General features: G+C 38.9%; 1 protein-coding gene across 1 annotated transcript in view; it reads left to right on the plus strand.

Moving 5' to 3' along the window:
* Positions 1–15,066, plus strand: part of PDE1A (phosphodiesterase 1A) — a 223,382-nt gene that overhangs the window by 539 nt on the left and 207,777 nt on the right. The window contains exon 2 of the mRNA XM_061379068.1: positions 1,433–1,469. The gene's annotated coding sequence lies outside the window, so the exon portion shown is untranslated. The remainder of the gene's footprint in view (positions 1–1,432; positions 1,470–15,066) is intronic.

Consider the following 15,066-nt stretch of genomic DNA (forward strand, 5'->3'; position numbering starts at 1 on the left):
CGGTCTTTCCAGGGCTGGGCCCGCTTCGGCCTGGCGCTGGTGTCCTGCGCAGTGGTGCTGCTCAGGAGAGCGGCCCTCAGGCACTGCAGTCTGTGTCCAGAGCCTGGAGCCTCACATGTCTGCAGACAAAAGACTGTAAAAACGTTAGTTTCATCAGGGGCTTTTCGGTGCACCTGCACTCGCCTCGGTGAGGCTGGTGGTGGAGAGAGGACCCCAGGGCAGGAGGCACTGTGGTGGGTCTGCTGCAGGTAGTTGCTTGTATGTCCTGACACAAGTCCACATTGGCATAAATCTCTCAAAACAGGCCTGGGACATTGCCAGAGGTTTCCCGTTGAACGCAGCTATTCCCACTGGGCAGAGGAGAGCAGAGCAAAGAACAAGGATCCTGCCTGGAGGGCGCTGGGGTGGGCCTCCTCACTGAGGTTAGGCTAACACCTAAGTCCAGTACGAGGCCTATGAAGGCCTGGGATGTGATAGGGTGTTTTGAGGTGGGGTGGACTTCTTTCAGAAGTTATGTATGGTAAAGAGCTATTGAGCTTGTTACCAGTTTTTACTTCTGGAGACAAAACACATTCGGTTTTATGAACAGGACTTGGAAAGGAGGACCTCAAGTACATAATCATTGCAAGAAGTCTTTGCAAGAATTTTCTGTTTCAAAGATAATTCTGGATTATACTGGAGTATCTGTAACACAGAATTTCTTGCAGTTTCCCCCACCATGCACTTGCTTTGTTTGAAATTGTATCATGAAGACTTAGGGTTCACTCTCTGAGCTTACTCATTTATGCAGGCAGCACCAAATGTGAATTAGATGCTTCAGCCGATGCAACTGACATAGAAGCACCTATGGCGCATTGTTGAAAGTGAAATTGATTCATGCTTTTTGTGTTTGCTTCTCAGGCTTAGCTACCTGAACAAATATTCCATTGTGTAATGTTCTGGGGAAAAATTTGTTTAGTCAACAAAGACGAAACTATTGTACCTCAGTAGAGTGTACCCGAGAAATTAGTTTATAATTTTCATGTTATTACAAACTTACAGAAATCAAAACATCTGTCAGATGAATGCTGAAAACCGTATCTGCTGAAACATTCACATTTCCTTCCTAATGGTTATGTGCCAAAGTACCTTAGTGGATGGTTACTTTAGTTTTAATTTTCAATTTTCAGAATTTAAATGAGACTTCTTATAGAAGGACTGTCTTTTTGTGGCAACATTTACTTCTTTATGTGTGTATTCAGTTAACTTGGGATCTGTCAGATGGGGTGGGGATGTTGTCCTGCTTTCATTAGACGTTCATTTGGCACATGCTGATACATGTAGTCTCTCAGGGGTATTAACGAAAGAATGCATGCTAAAACATGAAATGTATCAGTCTGACACTACTTTTAAGTAATTAACTGTCAAGTATTTCTTTGGGTTTTTTTTTCAGGCCAAGCTTCGCTAAGAGGAATATAAGCAACTGCTAGGTAAGTGAAATGAGTTCTCTCTGAACGCATGAAGCTTAGATGTCAGTGCGTGATGTATTCTGGAAAAGCTCTCTTGTTTAGCTAGAAGAGTACAAGAGCAGGCATTTCTTGATCTTTAGTCATGATTAAAACTTTAATAGTAACTTTCGGGTAAATTAATGTTATGTTTTTGAAAATGATGCAAGTCTAAAAATACCACTAAAGTATTTGCTTTAATTCCTAATGATAGCGAGTTTGATATCTGCTGTTCTTTTTGCCAGGGTGTTGAATGCCTAATTTGAGTGTTAAAGGAGATGGGGAGCAGGCATTAGTCTTAAGAATTCTGATCCCTTTAGCAGCTATCTATCTTAGTTTTATGGTATTACTGCATCTTTTTTTCATGTTGTTACTCTGATTTACTCAATAAAATGCTTCACTTTTTCTGTTTCATGGTGATTTCCTTTTTTTTTTTTAAACTGATAATTTAAATCAAAATTCACGTCTGCATGTCTAGATGGGAAAATAGGGTTATTTTTTCTTTCTACACTGTACTAGGCATGTAAGAGCTGTTCTGTAACGTAGCTGTATTTCATTAGTTAAGGAATACCTACCGCTGTTTTGGTTTACTCCCCTGCTCATGGCTATAGAGTTGTGTGGGTCAAGAGGAGTGAGGACCCTGAACAAGTGCCCAGAAACAACCAGGAAAAGCTGCTATAGCTTGAAACATGCAACATCCCTAAATGCTAGTGCTTTTGATTGATGTGGAGAATGTAATGACTTGCGACCCTAATGACTTTACGTGACTCACAAGTCACTTAAAAGCAACATTATGCTTCACTTTGTGATAGGCGTTTGTCATCTGCTTACGTGAAGATCATACTGAAGTGTAAGTGAGCAGCGCCATTTATGCCCAGAGTGATGTTGCCTTTTCTTGCCAATTTGAACTATAATCTGTGAGAACAGAATGAAGTTCATTCTAATCTAAGATTGTCTTCAGTAGTCATACAGTTAAATGGGCCCCTGGCTTAGTGATTATGTTGTTGTTTTGTCTATTTCTGCCTTTTACTGTGTTTGTTTTGAATCAGCTTTAAAAAGTCAGTGCCAACAACTATAAATAATAATTGTGAAACCTTTCGTTTTGCTGGAATTACCATATCAAATCTGTACTTGGTAAAGATACTATCAAAGCTTTACGCACTATGCTCAGCCTTCTCTTTGCATCCGTCTTTTTCTTCTAAGTGCATGGTTGTGACTTTGTGGAGCGATGTAACCTGATTTTATTTTTGCCTGTGGAAGCTGGGGACTGCATACCTTGTATCAGTTGTCTTTCATGACATGAATTCTAAGCAATTTCTTTAAACCTTCGTTATAATCTCTCTCAAATCTTTCACACTTATCAGTAGTTGTACCCTTATATCATAGTAGCCTCCATACCTACATCTTGTTTAGAGGTCTTGGTTTTAAGGTCTTCATAAAATAAAATCCATCATATTTTTCCTGTTTCACTATTTCTGCTTTAGTAAAGGGGATAGGAAGGAGAAATCTACACCACTGGCTGTTAAATTAGGACTATTTAAAATAAAGGAACCCAGTAGAATTCTGAAAAAACATTAGTATTATAATGAAAAAGAAATCAGAGGAGCTGGACAGTTCAATTTTTCACATGTATCAGAAAATAGACACTAGGCTGTTAAGTTAGTATTGGGTATGAATATTTGAATTAATTTGCAGGTTATGTTGCATACATAAAATTACTTCTTAATTTAAATTTAGAAAGCCAATTGGAAAGAATGCCATCAGATATCATTTTATAGAATATATAAAATGTTTAATTAAACACTAAAGCCATATAAACCATCTGCTTCTGTTTAAATAGTCAAGATGTTGCAGAGCCATTTCTTGTAATTTAAAACATCTATGCATTTTTGATTGCTTTAAAATTAGCATTCAGCTTTTCTAAGGACTTACTTTTTTTTTTTTTTCCTGCAGTGAGATAGGCAATCATTATTAATGATGAGGATTTTGAGCAGAAATTCTGTTCATTTTAGCACATTTTAAACTTACTGATTTTTGTCATTTAAGTTTTGCGTTCTTACTAGCAGTTTAAGGAAGATCAAAAGCTAACGTAGACTGCAGCAGTTCAAAGGTTTCTCTATGATGCATGGTGGTTAATTTAGGAGGGACTTGGCTTTAATTTTTTTTCCATTTATCAGATGTACCTTTTCCTGCAAACTGTTTCATTGATGCTTAGTAGCTGAAAGGATAGAGCTCTTCCAGGCTGTGCTATCTTCAAACTAATTCCTGCTGCAGGCTACTAAAAAATGAACATAAACATGGTATGTGGAGCTGCCAGAAGGGCTGTGAGCAGGAAGGGTAGGGCTCTTTAGTCATTCCCAGTGGTAGAATTTTTGGGGACCCCTTGCAGATTGAAATCCATATGCCAAATCCAAACTGAACTCTCAACATTCAAAGGAGCCAACCAGAAATTCCATAGCCTTGTTAGCAAACTTACAAATCTTGTGTAACTGGAGTGTGGCCTTATAAGCTGGAAGAGCTTTATATGACTGTAACTTTCCAGTGTGTTTGGAGATTCTCTGGTGCAATTGAAAAGCTGTTTGCAGGGTGCTTGTCAGAAGAACAGTTGCTGACAGTTTAGAAAAGATGAGGAGATAAAATGGGGTATGACTGGGGGCAGAAGCTTCCTGTAACATGTATTTCACAGTTTAAGGGTTTCTTCAGAGATCTTGAATACAGAAATGTACTTTCTATCTGACTTGGTCTGCCAGTGACTGATCTTTTGAATTCCTGATTATGGTGTTACAAAGTGCTTTTCCCTTGGAAATCCCTTTGGAATGGTTTATCTCGTTCCAGGGATTTACACCTCACTGTGTTTCCTAAAGGTATCACAGAAATCTTTATACCTGTTTTAATGCAGAGTTTAGTATATATCATTCTAAGATCAAAAAGTGTTAACGTTGTTTTTGTAAGTCTGAATAGGGTAAATTGCTTTGTAGAAATAAGCTTTGAGCTACAATATTTTATAGGATTTTTCAGACAGCTGATGTTCAGAGACAGCTTCACTATAGTGCACTAAAGGGTTAAAATTTTTGACAGATCTGATTCCAAAACTTCTGTCTTCCCCTACTCTGTGATAGCTTAACGGTTTTATTTTTTAAATTCAGTAATAATTTGAGGACAAGGGTGAGTAATTTGTAACCAGTGCATCCCTAAATTCGACTGGTCCTTAAATTGCTCCTCATCTCCTGAAGTGAGAGGTGCATGGAAACCACTACACTGTAGCAGATGGTGAAGGTGTCTGAATACTTCACCATTTGATGTTTTAAATGTTGATGATTCAGTTCCTAGTATCCTGGAAGAAGTTTTTATAAAAAGAGAGCAGAAGAGTAACAGTGCAGCTTTTCAAAAAGTCTAAAACCAAAGCAGAAACTTTCAGAAATGATGATGGCTGTGTCACTTTGTAGGGAATAATAGGGGCAATCATCTGTCAATGTACAGGAAAAATAAAAAGATAGAGCAAACAAATGGAAGCTGTTCTTGATACAGTGTTTAATCAATGGACAAAATGGGCTTGCTTCTCATTTTTCATTTAAACATCTCTTTTGGGGGTTTCAGATTTTTAGGATTGTACTCTATTTCTGCTGACGTAACTGCTGCTGTGCATGCTGCACTGACCCCTTTTCAGCAACTCTGAGCAGACTGGCACTGTTCGGGAAGCAAAACAAATCATTCTTACTGCAGTACTAAAGATTTCCGGTTTTCACAAACCACTTCCTATGGCTATGGCCCATGAACAGCAAGTTAAATTGTTTGACTTTAAGCCAATGATATGAATTAGGATGAAATGAGACAAGTCTGTATTTGTCTTACTTCCTCCCTTCACTGCTTAGCTTTGCGTTCCTCAGTGTTAAATCTGTTAGTGTGTGTTTATGTACCTATGTGTGTATGAACTGCTAAATGATTTGCTTCAGCCTGAAGACCAGGTTTTCTGCTCTCCATTGGTTTCTGCTTGGGTGTTGTAGTCTTTATAGAGGGTGCAGTTATTCTCTTTAGACCCTTTAGTCCAGATTTAGCTACTTGGACTAGGAAAAGCTCAACTCGCAGGAAGCAGAGGCAAAAGTTAAAAAGGAGAAAGAAGTCAGTGATTAGGCAGATTGGGTTGGAGGAGGCAGAGTTGGACATTTTTAGGCTAGAGATCATCAAAGCATGCTTGTAAAAGTCAGTGAAAGGGACTGCTGGGGTCGTACTGGGTTATTTGAAGATTAGTATTTTTCATATTAATGGCTTAGGTTGCGATCTTTTATTCCTACGGATGAACATTTGTTTACAGAAATAGTTAATTTGATGTAATGAACATTATTCTTGTAAATGCTCTTCAGAGCAAGGGGTTTGTGATGGGGCTGTATGGTGCTATTTATGTGGGCACCTCCCCTTGTCAGCATACAAGTCTGTCACAACTGCATTCTAGTTGTCTTTGTGCCTCAGTATTTCCTCATGGCTCTTGCATTTCTTCTAGCCTGAACCATAATGTAGTGGAAGTTGTATGTCTTCAACAAATCTGCATGTTCTCGTATACAGTAGGAGCAAACTGTGTGGCAGCTTGTTTGCAGACTAGAAACACAGCTGTTGTCGCTGAGATTTAAAATCATCCTCCCTTTGGGAACATTGGCCATTACTTTGGTTTTGTTTAGTATTTTACTACTGAAGGATGGAGGAGGGATTTAACTGGTGTTGTCTCTTCAGTAATGATGCTGCCCCTTCCACTTTGCAAGTGGGTGAAGGTTTATTCATTATGGATGTGCTCTACAATAACTGAAACATCAAATTGCATACAAGTATGTGCTGTATTAACGTGTTCTCTTCCACCTCTATTGTACCTGTCTTAACATACAATGCAGTTCCATATAAGGTATCGTGTTTAGTTTGATTTCTGAAGACATCATTGTAAGAAAAAGGATTCTCTACTGGTATGACATATGTAATTTTTTATACATCTAGCTGTACAGGGTGCTCCAGTTTAAGCCTTTGAGATACTACAGAGAATTTAAAACTGATTTATTTGCATTGCCGATTTATTTAGTTCATATTTCTGATTTCTGATGAAAAGAAAATGTTTAAAAAACCTGATGGATAAACACAATATATTATTCTAAATTTCTCATGATTCACATTAGAATCATAGAATAGTTAGGGTTGGAAAGGACCTTAAGATCATCAAGTTGCAACCCCCCTGCCATGGGCAGGGATGCCTCACTCTAAACCGTATTACCCAAGGCCTCATTCAACCTGGCCTTCAACACTGCCAGGGATGGAGCATACACAACCTCCCTGGGCAACCCATTCCAGTGCCTCACCACCCTAACAGGAAAGAATTTCCTCCTTATATCCAATCTAAACTTCTCCTGTTTAAGTTTTAACCCATTACCCCTTGTCCTATCACTACAGTCCCTAATGAATAGTCCCTCCCCAGCATCCCTATAGGCCCCCTGAGATATCCATAATGAGCCTAAAGAATGATAGCCAACCAAACTTGGCTTATTAATGTAAAACTGATGTTAATGGCATTATTTTTATTTATAGTCCTTTAAAATTGTTCCCTGTGCTGCTGTTAAAATTAATGATCCATAAACAGATTCCTAATTCATGCTCTGAATCATCGTGTAGTTTTAACTTCTATGCTGAAATTGTAATAAAGCAAAGATTTCTAATAAACACTAGCTTTTTATAGCATCTATCAATTCAGTCAGTTTGCTCTTGAGACTCTTGCAATAAATGTATGTGCTAAAGTAAAAATACAGAGTGTTGTAAATGCCCATTCTGGTTGCTGGGCTGGATCCTACCAGAGGACTGCTTTCCCTGTAGTGTGGACCAGTGTAGTTTTATTGAACTCACTGGGAATTGTCACAGCATCCTCTTCACAACTCTGGAAATCTCAGCTTATTTCAACTTCTTTACTAACTGGTATTTGAATTAAGAAAAAAAAGAATGCTTATGTTTGATTTTAACTCTGGCCTCGATTTACGTTTTAACATGAAAGGTTGTAATAGTATGTGACTTCTTATCAGCAAATTATAAGGATATTAGTAGGTTTATTTTGAAAGAAGTATTTTTCAAAGAGGAAGCTGTTTAACACACATGGTCTCAGTTCTGTAGGTATTTTGCATTCATGTGTTTGTTTAAAAAAAGACCATGACTTCACTGATGTGCTTTATAAAGAAAAAAAAAAAAGAAAAATGAGGATGTTTTGTGTGTGTGAATGGTGCAGAACTCAAGTCTGTACAGTCAAGGTAATTGATTCAACAGCTGTAGGAATGCCATAATGTATTAACATAATTCAAGGCCAGGTTGAATGGGGCCTTGAGCAACCTGGTCTAGTGGAAGGTGTCCCTTCCCCTGGCAGGGGTTTTGGAACTAGGTGATCTTTAAGGTCCCTTCCAACCCAAGCCATTCTATGGTATACGATCCAGGAATTTATCAGGCTGTGGCAGAAGCCAAAGTTACTGTGACTCATTTTTTGTTATGTAAACTAAAATTCATACATGGATTGCAAATCAATATGCTTCTTCCCTGACTGTCTTTGATATTTATTGTAAACATGTAAGCAATTTTTATCTGCTTGGCATCCATTCAAACCTGTGATATTTACAAAGAGCTTTGTACTTGATTTTAGAGTAAACTTTAGCATCAGTATTCAGCCACTGCTGTAGCTGAAGCTGAGCCATGTGCCTGTGCTGGGAAATGGCAGGAGTGGGCAGTCACGGACCTGCACTCAAGCTCTCAGTCCTCCGCTGGAACAATGTCAGAGCTGAGATGTGGGCAGATCCCAGTTTTGTTTGAGAAGGGTATTGCCAGGGTGCCTGGCCTTGCAGTGGAACCTGGACCTGCTCCTCTACTGCAGTCTGGGCTGCCATTGGTGAAGTCAGGGATGCTTGGCTGCAGGCACTTTGTCTGAAATGGGCTGCAGCACAGAGGAGCTGTGCTCATGTAACTGTGCTGAACTCAGCAGCAGGACGGATTAGCAGTAGTAATGTTATGAAGACCTCTGGAACAGAAGGTATCAGGTTCAACCAAAGGGGTGTTTTAGCTGTTACCTCCTAGGAAGGGATTAAAAATGTGGTGCTCAGTCTCAGCTAGGATGCAGAAATTTGATGCTCAGATCCCTCTACTTTGGTTGCATCCTCTCTGCCTTACAAATCAGAGCTCTCAGAACTGTGCTGTCTTGGTTTTGGGTTAGGAATGTTGAAAGCCTAGCCTCAGTTTAGCCACAGGCTAAACAGTCTGCTGGACTAGCTGCAATAAGCTTGGAGCTCAAAGTTACCCTGCTGGAAGCAGGGTAGTTGATTGGCTGCTGTGCCTGCTGTTTCCTTAACTAAATTAGTAGACAAGTGGTTTAGAGTAACTACGGAATTTACTCATTTTTTGAACATATTTTTTGAGGATGTTGTCATAAAATTATTTTAATCACAGACTAAGTGTTACTGTGCTTTCTGATGCTGTGTTGTGGGATGCAGTATACTCAGGTTTGGGGATAAACATTGACTGAAGCCCTTTTAAATAAAATACGGAGAGACCAAAAGGGGTTCTCCATAAACAAACTTACCTCGATAGTCATGCATTCCTTTGATTATGTTTCAAAAACTTATATTGCAAGCATACTACTCCCCACCTCCCCAGCATCTTTTACCCAGCTTGAGGGGACCTATGAAAAACAAAAGGAAGCTAATATGAATTCAGTGCAGAGTGAGCTTTGTAGAAGGACCTGAATTAATTTTATGTTTGGAAACTTATGTGATATTGTGTGGAATATTTGTCAGTCCTTTCCAATCCATAGTAACAGATGCTAGCTTGTTTTATTATTGTGTAAAACTAGAAGGAAGTCTTAACTGCACTAGTAACAAAAAATTGTGTGATATAAGTACAAAATGTAATTTTGCAGTGAGCATAAGGTAAAGGAAATGTGACATAATGCATGTATTTCTGTTTGGGTGCTTACTCAGTAGTACGAGGTGATAAAAAAAAATTATACGTTTCTAGAATATTGTTGCTCTCTAACCCTGTAGTCCAGTCAGCTAACTCATCTCTGGCATATAGGTATCAAAAGCCTAGGGGACTGCATGATGCCATACAACATATTATTCTTTTAAGCAGCGCTGTTTTTCAAGAGACTGTAGGGACAGTTCTGTGCTTAGGCTAATATTTTAGGAAGGCTGAAATATTTAAAGCGTCAGACCCTTACACCTTTTCTTTGCCAGGCTCTGCAGAGGATGGCTATATCAGCCCTAGAAGTGCACCCAGTACGTTGCAAAGGGAAAACCATAGAATAGGTTGAAGAGACCTTCAAAGCTCATATAGTCCACCCCCCCCTGCAATGAGCAGGGGCATCCTCACCTAGATCACGTTGCTCAGAACCACATCCAGCCTTGCCTGGAATGTCTCCAGGGATGGCGCATCCATGATATCTCTGGGCAACCTGTACCAGGGTTTTACCACCCTCATTGTAAAGAATTCCTCTTTCCTGGTGACAAGGACAGTGGGTTTGGGAGCACCCTCAGCAAGTCTGCTAACGACACCAAGCTGTGATGTGGTTGACGCTTTGGGGGAAAGAGATACCATCCAGACGGACATTAGGAGACTTGAGAGGTGTACAAATACATGAACATATTTAACTGGGAATGTAAAGGGTTTTTTCTTCACTATTCGTATCTTGGAACTTTTTTTGGAAGAGAGCTAAGTAGGATCTTGGCACATATAAATGACCCATGCAATCTTTTGTAATTCAAAGTTTGTATCAAGGAGAAGACTCTAGAGGGAGCCCATCTCACAGTTTTCTGCATTGAGAGGAATGGCTTTACAAAGAAAATAAAACTATTTCTGCAGTTGAGTAATTTAAAATCTCATCTGGCTCTGAGATAAAAAGAAAATATCACAGTATTGTAGGACACTTATTTGCAAACAGCTTTAGAAATTTCTCCATGAAGTCAGTTCTACCGTACCAGTATCTGTATGTTTTGAATACTACGAAAGGTGTACAACAGAGGAATTTTCAATCTTGTGCTTACATAATAGAAGGCAATTTAAGATCTTTCTCTTTCAAAGAACTCTTGGGACCCTATGAGTGCAGTAACACAGGGGAGATGTTTCAGCACCTGCTTTTTACACATTCTACTTGTGTGGGCAGTGTGGAAACACAAAATTTTTGAAGGTCAGAATACAGGATTTTGCAGCTGTTTATGAAAGCCTGTATATTGCATATAGCTTCCTGCCACATGTCAGTGGGTGCATCAAATATGGGTCATGCACTAATAACTTTTTTGTCCATGATTTGTAACTGACTAGCTGTGTTTCAGTTGGCACTGGACAACAGACCTTACAGCAGTTGATTGTTCATGGCTATAGTGGTTGTTTAATTTTAATCCTTAATCTGTTGATTCCTCACTAAGGAAAGAGGCTTTAGAATTTATCAAGGTTTTTGTCCAAAACAGATTGTTTAAGGTTGCACCTATACTACCTGATGTTGTTTCCATCCTGCGTGACTGGGTTTCCTGCCCATGATACTTCCAGGTGACAGTGCCCACCCAGCCTCCTCCAGTTACGTAGAAGATGCACACTCAAATACACAAGATAGGAGGTATTCCCAGTTTCAGTCTGGATACAGATGGACACACCAAAAGTGAGAGTGAAAGCCTGAATCAGAGTTAAAACATAACTTCTGTTTCAACTGCCCAGCCTCATATTCACTGTGCTGGATATGTTCATTTCAAGGAACTGGAAGATGGAATGTTTCCAAAGTTTGTATTAATAAACAAATTTTTTTGTGGGGCAAAACCTGTTGCTTTTATAAAATACTGAAATGCAGTATTTATTAATTCTGAGTGGCAGCTTCCATATTTTGTGTAGCAATTTGCAATGGATTTGGTATTGGAAGACATTCAATATCCTAATTGCACTTTACATTTATTCTCTTGGTTTTTAAATGGCGGAGCTAAACCCGTCAAAATCTGTTTCCAAAGGCAGTATTCAGTATTAACTGCCTTTTACTTGCATTCAAATTACTCTGTCATGATTTTAGCTAACAGCAAGCATTTTTTTGAACACTTCACATTAGCAGAAGGTTATGTGTGTACTGCGACTTATTCACAGGGTAACTTGTATCAACATAGTATTTACAATTCAAATAGGAACAGAAATGTATGCAATTTACCAGGACACACTCTCTCCATCCATCTGTTACACTGTGCTCTTAGAATGCTCTGTCAACTTAGAATATTCAGAAAATACTATCCCAAACGTCTTTTTTCAGTGTATGTACCATTTGTCACCATGCAATATACATACCTTCTAATCATGAAGAACTTGGCTGAAGTAGCTTTGCTAAGATTAATAGGAATTTATTCCTAATTGTAAGAAATCACAGCTGCTTGTGCATTTTTTTTTTAAATTAGCAGCAGTTATGGTTGTTTATGTGCTTTAATATATCAAAATATGTTAATTAAAAGACTGCATACATTTAATAGACTCATAGAATCACAGTATCATAGAATAGTTGGGGTTGGAAAGGACCTTAAGATCATCTAGTTCCAACCCCCCTGCCATGGGTAGGGACACCTCACACTAAACCGTATCACCCAAGGCCTCGTCCAACCTGGTCTTGAACACTGGCAGGGATGAAACATTCACAACCTCCCTGGGCAACCTATTCCAGTGCCTCACCACCCTAACAGGAAAGAATTTCCTCCTTATATCCAATCTAAACTTCCCCTGTTTAAGTTTTAACCCATTACCCCTTGTCCTATCACTACAGTCCCTAATGAAGGGTTCCTCCCCAGCATCCCTATAGGCCCCCTTCAGATACTGAAAGGCTGCTATGAGGTCTCCACGCAGCCTTCTCTTCTCCAGGCTGAACAGGCCCAACTTGCTCAGCCTGTCTTCATATGGGAGGTGCTCCAGTCCCCTGATCATCCTCGTGGCCCTTCTCTGGACTAGTTTCAACAGTTCCATGTCCTTTTTATGTTGAGGACACCAGAATGCAAATTTAATGCAAAGCTGTTCGTTTTAGTGGTTTGAAGAGTAGTCAGTGCTGTTTCTGCTCTCTGTCCATAGGAGAATGAACACAGAATTGTTAATTTCATAGGGCTTTGCAGTGCTTAACATGGATGTACAAAAGGTTGTAAATATCAACCAGCTGATTTTTACAGCATCGCTCTGGAGCAAAGGAATATTTCTATTTTTATTTTAAAACTGGCAGTATGCTATTCAGATTAATACTGGAATAACGCATAATTTTATGTGCATCTTTAATGAAAAGAGAAAGCAAACCTACATAGCTTTCTGAAAACTGGCATCATCTAGTTTCACCTATATGGACAGAGTTTACCAGCACTCCCGTTTTCCTGAAGATCAATGACATAAGCAATTTCTTACTCATTAGAGTAAGAATAAACTGGGTTAGTTTAAACAGCAGGAATCTAGTTTTTCTGACACAACTTTTCTTTCTTGCTAAGACAGGCCAGGATGTCATACAAGCAAATAGGCAGCAGATTTGGAAGGTGTGACACCCTATTTCAAGGACAACAATAAACAGCTAAAGACAGACTGAGTTATTAAGCTCTTCAGCTGACACAGTGATGCTAAGAAAAGAATATAGTCCCAAATGAGCAGATTACTAGCAGTCTTAACAAACTGTCGCTGCAGGAAATCTTTTGTAGATACTACCAGTGACTAGCCTTTTCCATTTGCAAAAGAATGTGTTAGTTTGCCTCACAAAGTCATGTGACCCCCAGTTTGTATTTTGCAGTTTCTTGCCCAGCCTTTTTTAGTCTTTGCTTACTGGTTGTCTTGGGCATTTGACTTTTAATAGGCACCTGATAGAACTGTTCAAGCAGCTATTTCTGTTAGATGTGGAGTGCGAGCTCAGATGAGAGAGTCTTTCTCTGAAAGACTGGCTGTGAAGGCTGGTTCCTGTGTTACATGGAGAAAGGAACTTCCTGTATTACAGCCAGCAGTCTGCAGTCTTCAAAGTGTTCTTCAGATGACCTTGCTGGAATTGATGCACTAAATGGTATTCAGATGTTGGTGAAAGTTTGTATTTGACACATTTCAGTGTCCGAAGTTCAAGTTCAGAGAGTCTGGGGAAATAGTCAGATTTGTGGACCTCAGAGCTTTTCCACAGCTGGGAGGTAAAGATTTCTGGACATGGGTGAGAGAAAGAATCTTTAACAGAAGTAACGACTCCCAAGTAGTGAGTGGCTATGAAAATCTTCTGAAAGTGCGATTTGGAGGAAAAAAGCTATTTACTTGTTTGAATGATTGACAGTTTCATCACTAACATTTTATACAGCCTAAAAGCTGTTTTCCATTAGACAAAGCAGAGATAAATACATTCTAGTCGCGCATCATACTGATGCATGTAGAAAATAATTCTAGCTTTCTGTAATTGTTTACATGAACAACAAGCTTGAAAGGAAATTATTTAAAATTAATTGGTGACTCTGCTTTCAGTCATGTATACGATTGTGTTCTAAACTAAAAATCTTGAAGTGTCCTTCAAACAAAGTCATCTTACGTTTTTATAATAAAGTTGATTGCTAAGTTGTGGAAGTAAATCATAGGAGTGTCTTTCCACTTGTGGGCTTGGATTTATTTGGCTGGACACTGATGAGGGATTTTGGGTTTTTACTGCTGTGAGTAAACATGAACTTCTTGAGAATGGGCTCTGTTTAAAGAAGGGAAACATGCTGGCCAGCATGCATGAAATATCAGGTAAACAGATGATGAGCCTTGCTCCAGTCCCTGTCTTATTCTAGGTGATTCATAAACTCAACAGAAAATTGCTGAGGGATTTTGTTTAATCTAAGTGATGGAATCGTGTTTCTACAGTAGAACAACTAGGACTACATTTCAAAGGCTGTGTGAACAGAGACTGATGTTTTCACTGTATGTCTATAATCGAAGATTAATTCTGGAGTAGTATACTTATATTAGTTAATTATTTACTCTACACCAGTTGCTTAATATCCTGTTTGAGGCATTATTTTTGTGAGACTTGATTGTTGTTGATACTGATGTCTATACCTCATATGATCATGAAGATACATGACAAAATAAATATTATGGGTTAGAGGTATGCAAAGTAAATTTCAGTGAAATATGGCTCATTTGAGGATTGCTTTTTGTTTTGTGAGAAGGAAGAATGCAAATACTTGTGATTTAGATGTGAATTACACATTTTCTTCATCCTAAGGAATTCATTAGATAGTTGTATTTTTCTTTTCTCTTGAAGCCTTAGCCAGATGTGGGCTTCATTATCTTTAGGGAGGTGGCTTTTACAGACTGTTGTATTCTACTGAACAGTAATTAATGTCTTACTGCATAAAGACAAAACTCTGTGGTCTAAGCTGAATGAAAAGGTATATCATCATCAGAACTTAAGTTACTTTAAGCTAGAGGGTAATGAATCTGTACAGGAGAGGTTTGGTAAAGTGTAGCCACGAGGTTAGGAACTTGCAAGAGTACGTTTTGAAGCATATCCTCTGTGATACTAACAAACTAGGAGCCCAAGGGGAACTGACAAGAGTCTTTTCTTGACCACTCTGGATCTTGC

Source organism: Neopsephotus bourkii, unplaced genomic scaffold (genome assembly GCF_033783945.1).
Source record: "Neopsephotus bourkii isolate Nb327-2 ecotype Australia unplaced genomic scaffold, CSIRO-AGI_Nbou_v1 NB_196, whole genome shotgun sequence".
Classification (NCBI taxonomy): domain Eukaryota; kingdom Metazoa; phylum Chordata; class Aves; order Psittaciformes; family Psittacidae; genus Neopsephotus; species Neopsephotus bourkii.